General features: G+C 43.3%; 1 protein-coding gene across 3 annotated transcripts in view; it reads right to left on the bottom strand.

Annotated features, from left to right (window-relative positions):
• Nucleotides 1-12500, bottom strand: part of nrxn2b (neurexin 2b) — a 471382-nt gene that overhangs the window by 18187 nt on the left and 440695 nt on the right. The window lies entirely within an intron of this gene.

Genomic DNA, 12500 nt, shown 5'->3' with positions numbered 1-12500 from the left:
CACTGATCGTGTGTTTGACTCACTGATCGTGTGTTTGACTCACTGAAAACAGATTTATTTGTGTTTGTTTGACTCACTGATCGTGTGTTTGACTCACTGAAAACAGATTTATTTGTGTTTGTTTGACTCACTGATGGTGTGTTTGACTCACTGATCGTGTGTTTGACTCACTGATCGTGTGTTTGACTCACTGAAAACAGATTTATTTGTGTTTGTTTGACTCACTGATGGTGTGTTTGACTCACTGATCGTGTGTTTGACTCACTGAAAACAGATTTATTTGTGTTTGTTTGACTCACTGATCGTGTGTTTGACTCACTGAAAACAGATTTATTTGTGTTTGTTTGACTCACTGATCATGTGTTTGACTCACTGATGGTGTGTTTGACTCACTGATCGTGTGTTTGACTCACTGAAAACAGATTTATTTGTGTTTGTTTGACTCACTGATCATGTGTTTGACTCACTGAAAACAGATTTATTTGTGTTTGTTTGACTCACTGATCGTGTGTTTGACTCACTGATCGTGTGTTTGACTCACTGATCGTGTGTTTGACTCACTGAAAACAGATTTATTTGTGTTTGTTTGACTCACTGATGGTGTGTTTGACTCACTGATGGTGTGTTTGACTCACTGATCGTGTGTTTGACTCACTGAAAACAGATTTATTTGTGTTTGTTTGACTCACTGATCATGTGTTTGACTCACTGATGGTGTGTTTGACTCACTGATCGTGTGTTTGACTCACTGAAAACAGATTTATTTGTGTTTGTTTGACTCACTGATCATGTGTTTGACTCACTGATCATGTGTTTGACTCACTGATCGTGTGTTTGACTCACTGAAAACAGATTTATTTGTGTTTGTTTGACTCACTGATCATATGTTTGACTCACTGATCATGTGTTTGACTTACTGATCGTGTGTTTGACTCACTGAAAACAGATTTATTTGTGTTTGTTTGACTCACTGATCATGTGTTTGACTCACTGATGGTGTGTTTGACTCACTGATCGTGTGTTTGACTCACTGAAAACAGATTTATTTGTGTTTGTTTGACTCACTGATGGTGTGTTTGACTCACTGATCGTGTGTTTGACTCACTGATCGTGTGTTTGACTCACTGAAAACAGATTTATTTGTGTTTGTTTGACTCACTGATCGTGTGTTTGACTCACTGATCGTGTGTTTGACTCACTGATCGTGTGTTTGACTCACTGATCGTGTGTTTGACTCACTGAAAACAGATTTATTTGTGTTTGTTTGACTCACTGATGGTGTGTTTGACTCACTGATCGTGTGTTTGACTCACTGATCGTGTGTTTGACTCACTGAAAACAGATTTATTTGTGTTTGTTTGACTCACTGATCATGTGTTTGACTCACTGAAAACAGATTTATTTGTGTTTGTTTGACTCACTGATCGTGTGTTTGACTCACTGAAAACAGATTTATTTGTGTTTGTTTGACTCACTGATGGTGTGTTTGACTCACTGATGGTGTGTTTGACTCACTGATCGTGTGTTTGACTCACTGAAAACAGATTTATTTGTGTTTGTTTGACTCACTGATCATGTGTTTGACTCACTGAAAACAGATTTATTTGTGTTTGTTTGACTCACTGATCGTGTGTTTGACTCACTGAAAACAGATTTATTTGTGTTTGTTTGACTCACTGATCATGTGTTTGACTCACTGATGGTGTGTTTGACTCACTGATCGTGTGTTTGACTCACTGAAAACAGATTTATTTGTGTTTGTTTGACTCACTGATCATGTGTTTGACTCACTGATCATGTGTTTGACTCACTGATCGTGTGTTTGACTCACTGAAAACAGATTTATTTGTGTTTGTTTGACTCACTGATCATGTGTTTGACTCACTGATCATGTGTCTGACTCACTGATCGTGTGTTTGACTCACTGAAAACAGATTTATTTGTGTTTGTTTGACTCACTGATCATGTGTTTGACTCACTGATGGTGTGTTGGACTCACTGAAACCAGATTTATTTTCCCTGACGGAGCCGCAGGACAAACTTCTTGTGTTTCTTTTAATTAGTTTTGAGAAGCTGCAGAAGCCTGGAGTGTTTGTTCACTTATTTATTTAATAAAGTGATATTAATTGCAGACTACATCATTTGGGGCGCCCCGGATCACAATCATATTTCAGTTTCACGTGTTCTACATAAACACGAGATGACATTTCAGTAAAGTTTCTTTGGTCCTCTGCCCAGTGAACCCATTAACAGACTCGGTTCCCAGCGTTGGGGTTTTGTTTCTCAGATATTAATATGCCGTGTTTTGCTCAGGCTGAAGGTGACTCATTCGTGAACGTTTTGTTGCCATAATCAAATGTCTCATCTTCCTGTTTGTGAACTATTCAGCTGGATTTGAATACGCTTTCAGAACATAACGCACGAAGAGAAAACTAATAACCGAAGGCAAACCCTCGCACCTGAAGCTACAGCAGAGTTACAGTACAGTACAGTTCAGCAGTTTACAGGAGGAATCATGAGAACATTGAGATGGCTGCGGGTTACTGCTGTATATTTGACATTTATCAGGTTATTTTGAGACTGTAAGAACACAGTATAGTCACGGCAGCTTTACATGCGTATCGTTCCAAAACATCTGGATCAGGATGAAGAAACAAAGCTAATTCTAACCAAAGCAGTGAATCAAACCGTCATCGAGACACTTAAAGGTCAAAAACTGCTGCAACATTAATCAAATAAAAAACACATAAAATTTTATTTTCTTTTAATTTATTGTCATTTATATATTTTTGATTGCTAATAATAATAATATCATATTGATTATATATCACATTGATTATTTTACCATGTTTAAATATAATCACATGTTGTCCAAATTGTGTAGCCCTACAAACAAGCTCAGCAAACCTGCAAAAAAAATGTAATCGCATTTTAAATCGCAGTTGTAAATTTTATAAACACTTTGTCCAGATGGTGCAGTTCCCCAGTCTCTGCTGTCGATCAATCTGACTCAACGGATCAACAAACCAACAGTATCATAATTCATAACGGAAATGTGTAATATAAAAGCAGCAGTGTCTGATTCTGTGAGTAAGCACATTCGTTACCACAGTACGCCTCTTAAAATTAAATATATATGATTTATCAGTCAGAATGGGAATCAAGGTTACATTCTTGTAAGTGTTTGTGTGAACAGATCAAGCCACAATTTGTTTGAACTTGTCAATCCATCTTGATGACGCAGAGGAAACTCTGACCACTGAGGGGACAGCTTCACTTTAAACAATATTGGGTTATTTTTTCTACCGAAATCCTGGGTTGAGCCTTTTGGGTCCTTTTGTTTGGGTTATTTTTTCAGTGTTTGGGTAGTTTTCTTGTTACCCAGATCCTGGGTCAGATATAACAACCCAGTGTTTGGGTAGATTTTGTGTTACCCAGATCCTGGGTCAGACGTAACAACCCAGTGTTTGGGTAGTTTTTGTGTTACCCAGCTCCTGGGTCAGACGTAACAACCCAGTGTTTGGGTAGTTTTCTTGTTACCCAGATCCTGGGTCAGATATAACAACCCAGTGTTTGGGTAGTTTTTGTGTTACCCAGATCCTGGGTCAGACGTAACAACCCAGTGTTTGGGTAGTTTTTGTGTTACCAGATCCTGGGTCAGACGTAACAACCCAGTGTTTGGGTAGTTTTCTTGTTACCCAGATCCTGGGTCAGATATAACAACCCAGTGTTTGGGTAGTTTTTGTGTTACCCAGATCCTGGGTCAGACGTAACAACCCAGTGTTTGGGTAGTTTTCTTGTTACCCAGATCCTGGGTCAGATATAACAACCCAGTGTTTGGGTAGTTTTTGTGTTACCCAGATCCTGGGTCAGACGTAACAACCCAGTGTTTGGGTAGTTTTTGTGTTACCCAGCTCCTGGGTCAGACGTAACAACCCAGTGTTTGGGTAGATTTTGTGTAACCCAGATCCTGGGTCAGACGTAACAACCCAGTGTTTGGGTAGATTTTGTGTAACCCAGATCCTGGGTCAGACGTAACAACCCAGTGTTTGGGTAGTTTTTGTGTTACCCAGCTCCTGAGTCAGACGTAACAACCCAGTGTTTGGGAAGTTTTTTGTGTTACCCAGATCCTGGGTCAGATGTAACAACCCAGTGTTTGGGTAGTTTTTGTGTTACCCAGCTCCTGAGTCAGACGTAACTCCAGTGTTTGGGAAGTTTTTTGTGTTACCCAGCTCCTGGGTCAGACGTAACAACCCAGTGTTTGGGAAGTTTTTTGTGTTACCCAGATCCTGGGTCAGATGTAACAACCCAGTGTTTGGGTAGTTTTTGTGTTACCCAGCTCCTGAGTCAGACGTAACTCCAGTGTTTGGGAAGTTTTTTGTGTTACCCAGATCCTGGGTCAGACGTAACAACCCAGTGTTTGGGTAGATTTTGTGTAACCCAGCTCCTGAATCAGACGTAACAACACAGTGTTTGGGTAGTTTTTGTGTTACCCAGATCCTGGGTCAGATGTAACAACCCAGTGTTTGGGTAGTTTTTGTGTTACCCAGCTCCTGAGTCAGACGTAACAACCCAGTGTTTGGGAAGTTTTTTGTGTTACCCAGATCCTGGGTCAGATGTAACACAACCCAGTGTTTGGGAAGTTTTTTGTGTTACCCAGATCCTGGGTCAGATATAACAACCCAGTGTTTGGGTAGTTTTTGTGTTACCCAGCTCCTGAGTCAGACGTAACAACCCAGTGTTTAGGTAGTTTTTGTGTTACCCAGATCCTGGGTCAGACGTAACAACCCAGTGTTTGGGTGTTGTTTGTGTTACCCAGATCCTGGGTCAGATATAACAACCCAGTGTTTGGGTAGTTTTTGTGTTACCCAGATCCTGGGTCAGATGTAACAACCCAGTGTTTGGGTAGATTTTGTGTAACCCAGATCCTAGGTCAGACGTAACAACCCAGTGTTTGGGTAGTTTTGTGTTACCCAGCTCCTGAGTCAGACGTAACAACCCAGTGTTTAGGTAGTTTTTGTGTTACCCAGATCCTGGGTCAGACGTAACAACCCAGTGTTTGGGTGTTGTTTGTGTTACCCAGATCCTGGGTCAGATATAACAACCCAGTGTTTGGGTAGTTTTTGTGTTACCCAGATCCTGGGTCAGATGTAACAACCCAGTGTTTGGGCAGTTTTTGTGTTACCTAGCTCCTGGGTCAGATGTAACACAACCCAGTGTTTGGGTAGATTTTGTGTTACCCAGATCCTGGGTCAGATATAACAACCCAGTGTTTGGGAAGTTTTTTGTGTTACCCAGCTCCTGGGTCAGACATAACAACCCAGTGTTTGGGTGTTGTTTGTGTTACCCAGATCCTGGGTCAGATATAACAGTGTTTGGGTAGTTTTTGTGTTACCCAGATCCTGGGTCAGATGTAACACAACCCAGTGTTTGGGTAGATTTTGTGTTACCCAGATCCTGGGTCAGATATAACAACCCAGTGTTTGGGAAGTTTTTTGTGTTACCCAGCTCCCGGGTCAGACGTAACAACCCAGTGTTTGGGTGTTGTTTGTGTTACCCAGATCCTGGGTCAGACGTAACAACTCAGTCTTTAGGCAGTTTTTGTGTTACCCAGATCCTGGGTCAGACGTAACAACCCAGTCTTTAGGTAGTTTTTGTGTTACCCAGATTCTGGGTCAGACGTAACAACCCAGTCTCTAGGTAGTTTTTGTGTTACCCAGATCCTGGGTCAGACGTAACAACCCAGTGTTTGGGTGTTTTTTTGTGTTACCCAGATCCTGGGTCAGATGTAACAACCCAGTGTTTGGGCAGTTTTTGTGTTACCCAGATCCTGGGTCAGACGTAACAACCCAGTGTTTGGGTGTTTTTTTGTGTTACCCAGATCCTGGGTCAGATGTAACAACCCAGTGTTTGGGCAGTTTTTGTGTTACCCAGCTCCTGGGTCAGATGTAACACAACCCAGTGTTTGGGTAGATTTTGTGTTACCCAGATCCTGGGTCAGATATAACAACCCAGTGTTTGGGAAGTTTTTTGTGTTACCCAGCTCCTGGGTCAGATGTAACAACCCAGTGTTTGGGTGTTGTTTGTGTTACCCAGATCCTGGGTCAGATATAACAGTGTTTGGGTAGTTTTTGTGTTACCCAGATCCTGGGTCAGACGTAACAACCCAGTGTTTGGGTAGTTTTTGTGTTACCCAGATCCTGGGTCAGATGTAACACAACCCAGTGTTTGGGTAGTTTTTGTGTTACCCAGCTCCTGGGTCAGACATAACAACCCAGTGTTTGGGTAGTTTTTGTGTTACCCAGATCCTGGGTCAGACGTAACAACCCAGTCTTTAGGTAGTTTTTGTGTTACCCAGCTCCTGGGTCAGACGTAACAACCCAGTGTTTGGGTAGTTTTTGTGTTACCCAGCTCCTGGGTCAGATGTAACAACCCAGTGTTTTGGTAGTTTTTGTGTTACCAGATCCTGGGTCAGATATAACAACCCAGTGTTTGGGTATTTTTTTTGTGTTACCCAGATCCTGGGTCAGACGCAACAACCCAGTGTTTGGGAAGTTTTTTGTGTTACCCAGATCCTGGGTCAGACGTAACAACCCAGTGTTTGGGTGTTGTTTGTGTTACCCAAATCCTGGGTCAGACGTAACAACCCAGTCTTTGGGTAGTTTTTGTGTTACCCAGATCCTGGGTCAGACGTAACAACCCAGTGTTTGGGTAGTTTTTGTGTTACCAGATCCTGGGTCAGACGTAACAACCCAGTGTTTGGGTAGTTTTTGTGTTACCCAGATCCTGGGTCAGATGTAACACAACCCAGTGTTTGGGTAGATTTTGTGTTACCCAGATCCTGGGTCAGATATAACAACCCAGTGTTTGGGAAGTTTTTTGTGTTACCCAGCTCCTGGGTCAGACGTAACAACCCAGTGTTTGGGTGTTGTTTGTGTTACCCAGATCCTGGGTCAGATATAACAACCCAGTGTTTGGGTAGTTTTTGTGTTACCCAGATCCTGGGTCAGATGTAACAACCCAGTGTTTGGGTAGATTTTGTGTAACCCAGATCCTAGGTCAGACGTAACAACCCAGTGTTTGGGTAGTTTTGTGTTACCCAGCTCCTGGGTCAGACGTAACAACCCAGTGTTTGGGTAGATTTTGTGTTACCCAGATCCTGGGTCAGATATAACAGTGTTTGGGTAGTTTTTGTGTTACCCAGATCCTGGGTCAGACGTAACAACCCAGTGTTTGGGTAGTTTTTGTGTTACCCAGATCCTGGGTCAGATGTAACAACCCAGTGTTTGGGTAGATTTTGTGTAACCCAGATCCTAGGTCAGACGTAACAACCCAGTGTTTGGGTAGTTTTGTGTTACCCAGCTCCTGGGTCAGACGTAACAACCCAGTGTTTGGGTGTTGTTTGTGTTACCCAGATCCTGGGTCAGATATAACAGTGTTTGGGTAGTTTTTGTGTTACCCAGATCCTGGGTCAGACGTAACAACCCAGTGTTTGGGTAGTTTTTGTGTTACCCAGATCCTGGGTCAGATGTAACAACCCAGTGTTTGGGTAGATTTTGTGTAACCCAGATCCTAGGTCAGACGTAACAACCCAGTGTTTGGGTAGTTTTGTGTTACCCAGCTCCTGGGTCAGACGTAACAACCCAGTGTTTGGGTGTTGTTTGTGTTACCCAGATCCTGGGTCAGATATAACAGTGTTTGGGTAGTTTTTGTGTTACCCAGATCCTGGGTCAGATATAACAACCCAGTGTTTGTATAGTTTTTGTGTTACCCAGATCCTGGGTCAGATATAACAGTGTTTGGGTAGTTTTTGTGTTACCCAGATCCTGGGTCAGACGTAACAACCCAGTGTTTGGGTAGTTTTTGTGTTACCCAGATCCTGGGTCAGATGTAACAACCCAGTGTTTGGGTAGATTTTGTGTAACCCAGATCCTAGGTCAGACGTAACAACCCAGTGTTTGGGTAGTTTTGTGTTACCCAGCTCCTGGGTCAGACGTAACAACCCAGTGTTTGGGTGTTGTTTGTGTTACCCAGATCCTGGGTCAGATATAACAGTGTTTGGGTAGTTTTTGTGTTACCCAGATCCTGGGTCAGATATAACAACCCAGTGTTTGTATAGTTTTTGTGTTACCCAGATCCTGGGTCAGATATAACAGTGTTTGGGTAGTTTTTGTGTTACCCAGATCCTGGGTCAGACGTAACAACCCAGTGTTTGGGTAGTTTTTGTGTTACCCAGATCCTGGGTCAGACGTAACAACCCAGTGTTTGGGTAGTTTTTGTGTTACCCAGATCCTGGGTCAGATGTAACACAACCCAGTGTTTGGGTAGATTTTGTGTTACCCAGATCCTGGGTCAGATATAACAACCCAGTGTTTGGGAAGTTTTTTGTGTTACCCAGCTCCTGAGTCAGACGTAACAACCCAGTGTTTGGGTGTTGTTTGTGTTACCCAGATCCTGGGTCAGACGTAACAACCCAGTGTTTGGGTAGTTTTTGTGTTACCCAGATCCTGGGTCAGACGTAACAACCCAGTGTTTGGGTAGTTTTTGTGTTACCCAGATCCTGGGTCAGATGTAACACAACCCAGTGTTTGGGTAGATTTTGTGTTACCCAGATCCTGGGTCAGATATAACAACCCAGTGTTTGGGAAGTTTTTTGTGTTACCCAGCTGCTGGGTCAGACGTAACAACCCAGTGTTTGGGTGTTGTTTGTGTTACCCAGATCCTGGGTCAGACGTAACAACCCAGTCTTTAGGCAGTTTTTGTGTTACCCAGATCCTGGGTCAGACGTAACAACCCAGTCTTTAGGTAGTTTTTGTGTTACCCAGATTCTGGGTCAGACGTAACAACCCAGTCTTTAGGTAGTTTTTGTGTTACCCAGATCATGGGTCAGATGTAACAACCCAGTGTTTGGGTGTTTTTTTGTGTTACCCAGATCCTGGGTCAGATGTAACAACCCAGTGTTTGGGCAGTTTTTGTGTTACCCAGATCCTGGGTCAGACGTAACAACCCAGTGTTTGGGTGTTTTTTTGTGTTACCCAGATCCTGGGTCAGATGGAACAACCCAGTCTTTAGGCAGTTTTTGTGTTACCCAGATCCTGGGTCAGACGTAACAACCCAGTCTTTAGGTAGTTTTTGTGTTACCCAGATTCTGGGTCAGACGTAACAACCCAGTCTTTAGGTAGTTTTTGTGTTACCCAGATCCTGGGTCAGACGTAACAACCCAGTGTTTGGGTGTTTTTTTGTGTTACCCAGATCCTGGGTCAGACGTAACAACCCAGTGTTTGGGTGTTTTTTTGTGTTACCCAGATCCTGGGTCAGATGTAACAACCCAGTGTTTGGGCAGTTTTTGTGTTACCCAGATCCTGGGTCAGACGTAACAACCCAGTGTTTGGGTGTTTTTTTTTGTTACCCAGATCCTGGGTCAGATGTAACACAACCCAGTGTTTGGGCAGTTTTTGTGTTACCCAGCTCCTGGGTCAGATGTAACACAACCCAGTGTTTGGGTAGATTTTGTGTTACCCAGATCCTGGGTCAGATGTAACAACCCAGTGTTTGGGTGTTGTTTGTGTTACCCAGATCCTGGGTCAGATATAACAGTGTTTGGGTAGTTTTTGTGTTACCCAGCTCCTGGGTCAGATGTAACAACCCAGTGTTTTGGTAGTTTTTGTGTTACCAGATCCTGGGTCAGATATAACAACCCAGTGTTTGGGTATTTTTTTTGTGTTACCCAGATCCTGGGTCAGACGCAACAACCCAGTGTTTGGGAAGTTTTTTGTGTTACCCAGATCCTGGGTCAGACGTAACAACCCAGTGTTTGGGTGTTGTTTGTGTTACCCAAATCCTGGGTTAGACGTAACAACCCAGTCTTTGGGTAGTTTTTGTGTTACCCAGATCCTGGGTCAGACGTAACAACCCAGTGTTTGGGTAGTTTTTGTGTTACCAGATCCTGGGTCAGACGTAACAACCCAGTGTTTGGGTAGTTTTTGTGTTACCCAGATCCTGGGTCAGATGTAACACAACCCAGTGTTTGGGTAGATTTTGTGTTACCCAGATCCTGGGTCAGATATAACAACCCAGTGTTTGGGAAGTTTTTTGTGTTACCCAGCTCCTGGGTCAGACGTAACAACCCAGTGTTTGGGTGTTGTTTGTGTTACCCAGATCCTGGGTCAGACGTAACAACCCAGTCTTTAGGCAGTTTTTGTGTTACCCAGATCCTGGGTCAGACGTAACAACCCAGTCTTTAGGTAGTTTTTGTGTTACCCAGATCCTGGGTCAGACGTAACAACCCAGTCTTTAGGTAGTTTTTGTGTTACCCAGATCCTGGGTCAGACGTAACAACCCAGTGTTTGGGTGTTTTTTTGTGTAACCCAGATCCTGGGTCAGACGTAACAACCCAGTCTTTAGGTAGTTTTTGTGTTACCCAGATCCTGGGTCAGACGTAACAACCCAGTGTTTGGGTAGATTTTGTGTTACCCAAATCCTGGGTCAGACATAACAACCCAGTGTTTGGGTGTTGTTTGTGTTACCCAGATCCTGGGTCAGATGTAACAACCCAGTGTTTGGGCAGTTTTTGTGTTACCCAGATCCTGGGTCAGACGTAACAACCCAGTGTTTGGGTGTTTTTTTGTGTTACCCAGATCCTGGGACAGAAGTAACAACCCAGTGTTTGGGCAGTTTTTGTGTTACCCAGCTCCTGGGTCAGATGTAACACAACCCAGTGTTTGGGTAGATTTTGTGTTACCCAGATCCTGGGTCAGATGTAACAACCCAGTGTTTGGGTGTTGTTTGTGTTACCCAGATCCTGGGTCAGATATAACAGTGTTTGGGTAGTTTTTGTGTTACCCAGCTCCTGGGTCAGATGTAACAACCCAGTGTTTTGGTAGTTTTTGTGTTACCAGATCCTGGGTCAGATATAACAACCCAGTGTTTGGGTATTTTTTTTGTGTTACCCAGATCCTGGGTCAGACGCAACAACCCAGTGTTTGGGAAGTTTTTTGTGTTACCCAGATCCTGGGTCAGACGTAACAACCCAGTGTTTGGGTATTTTTTTTGTGTTACCCAGATCCTGGGTCAGACGCAACAACCCAGTGTTTGGGAAGTTTTTTGTGTTACCAGATCCTGGGTCAGATATAACAACCCAGTGTTTGGGTATTTTTTTTGTGTTACCCAGATCCTGGGTCAGACGCAACAACCCAGTGTTTGGGAAGTTTTTTGTGTTACCCAGATCCTGGGTCAGACGCAACAACCCAGTGTTTGGGAAGTTTTTTGTGTTACCCAGATCCTGGGTCAGATATAACAACCCAGTGTTTGGGTGTTGTTTGTGTTACCCAAATCCTGGGTCAGACGTAACAACCCAGTCTTTGGGTAGTTTTTGTGTTACCCAGATCCTGGGTCAGACGTAACAACCCAGTGTTTTGGTAGTTTTTGTGTTACCAGATCCTGGGTCAGACGTAACAACCCAGTGTTTGGGTAGTTTTTGTGTTACCCAGATCCTGGGTCAGATGTAACACAACCCAGTGTTTGGGTAGATTTTGTGTTACCCAGATCCTGGGTCAGATATAACAACCCAGTGTTTGGGAAGTTTTTTGTGTTACCCAGCTCCTGGGTCAGACGTAACAACCCAGTGTTTGGGTGTTGTTTGTGTTACCCAAATCCTGGGTCAGACGTAACAACCCAGTCTTTGGGTAGTTTTTGTGTTACCCAGATCCTGGGTCAGACGTAACAACCCAGTGTTTGGGTAGTTTTTGTGTTACCAGATCCTGGGTCAGACGTAACAACCCAGTGTTTGGGTAGTTTTTGTGTTACCCAGATCCTGGGTCAGATGTAACACAACCCAGTGTTTGGGTAGATTTTGTGTTACCCAGATCCTGGGTCAGATATAACAACCCAGTTAGGGATGTCCCGATCAGGTTTTTTTGCCCTCGAGTCTGAGTCCGAGTCATTTGATTTTAAGTATCTGCCGATACCGAGTCCCGATCCGATACTTCTATAATGCAAAAAAAAAAAGAATAAAGAAGAGCGAAAAAAACAGATCCAGGATGTTCCTTATTTTTTATTTAATTCACCTTATTTTAACATTCAACAACTCTGTTAACAGACAGAGCACTTCTGTGAGGTAGCTTGAACAATCAAGTAATAAATAAATTCTTCACTTTTGGACTTAGTGCAACAGTAAATATTAAAAAAAGTCTAATATATAAACAAATAGCACCTCAACTTAAAATATCCGGTAGGCATGTAAACAAATAAAAAATAAAAGTGCCACAGTGTTTGCAAAGCCAGTAATGTGCTTTTAGGAACTGCACTCCTAACTCTTACGCCGGTTTCACACTGCACTGTTAGCAGAGCGTGCAGCGCGTATTTTTTTCGCCGCCCATGTTAACAGATTAGAGCATTCACACCGCACGCAGAGGCGGCGCGGCAGTGCGTAGCAGAGCAGAGCAGCAGTGCCGCGATCGTTTCGGCGCCGAGTCTATTTTTGCTGCGCCGCTTTTGCTGAA

The sequence above is a fragment of the Abramis brama genome (genome assembly GCF_963993115.1).
Source record: "Abramis brama genome assembly, chromosome: 3".
NCBI classification, from domain to species: Eukaryota; Metazoa; Chordata; class Actinopteri; order Cypriniformes; family Leuciscidae; genus Abramis; species Abramis brama.
This window is presented reverse-complemented; position numbering and strand designations above follow the sequence as displayed.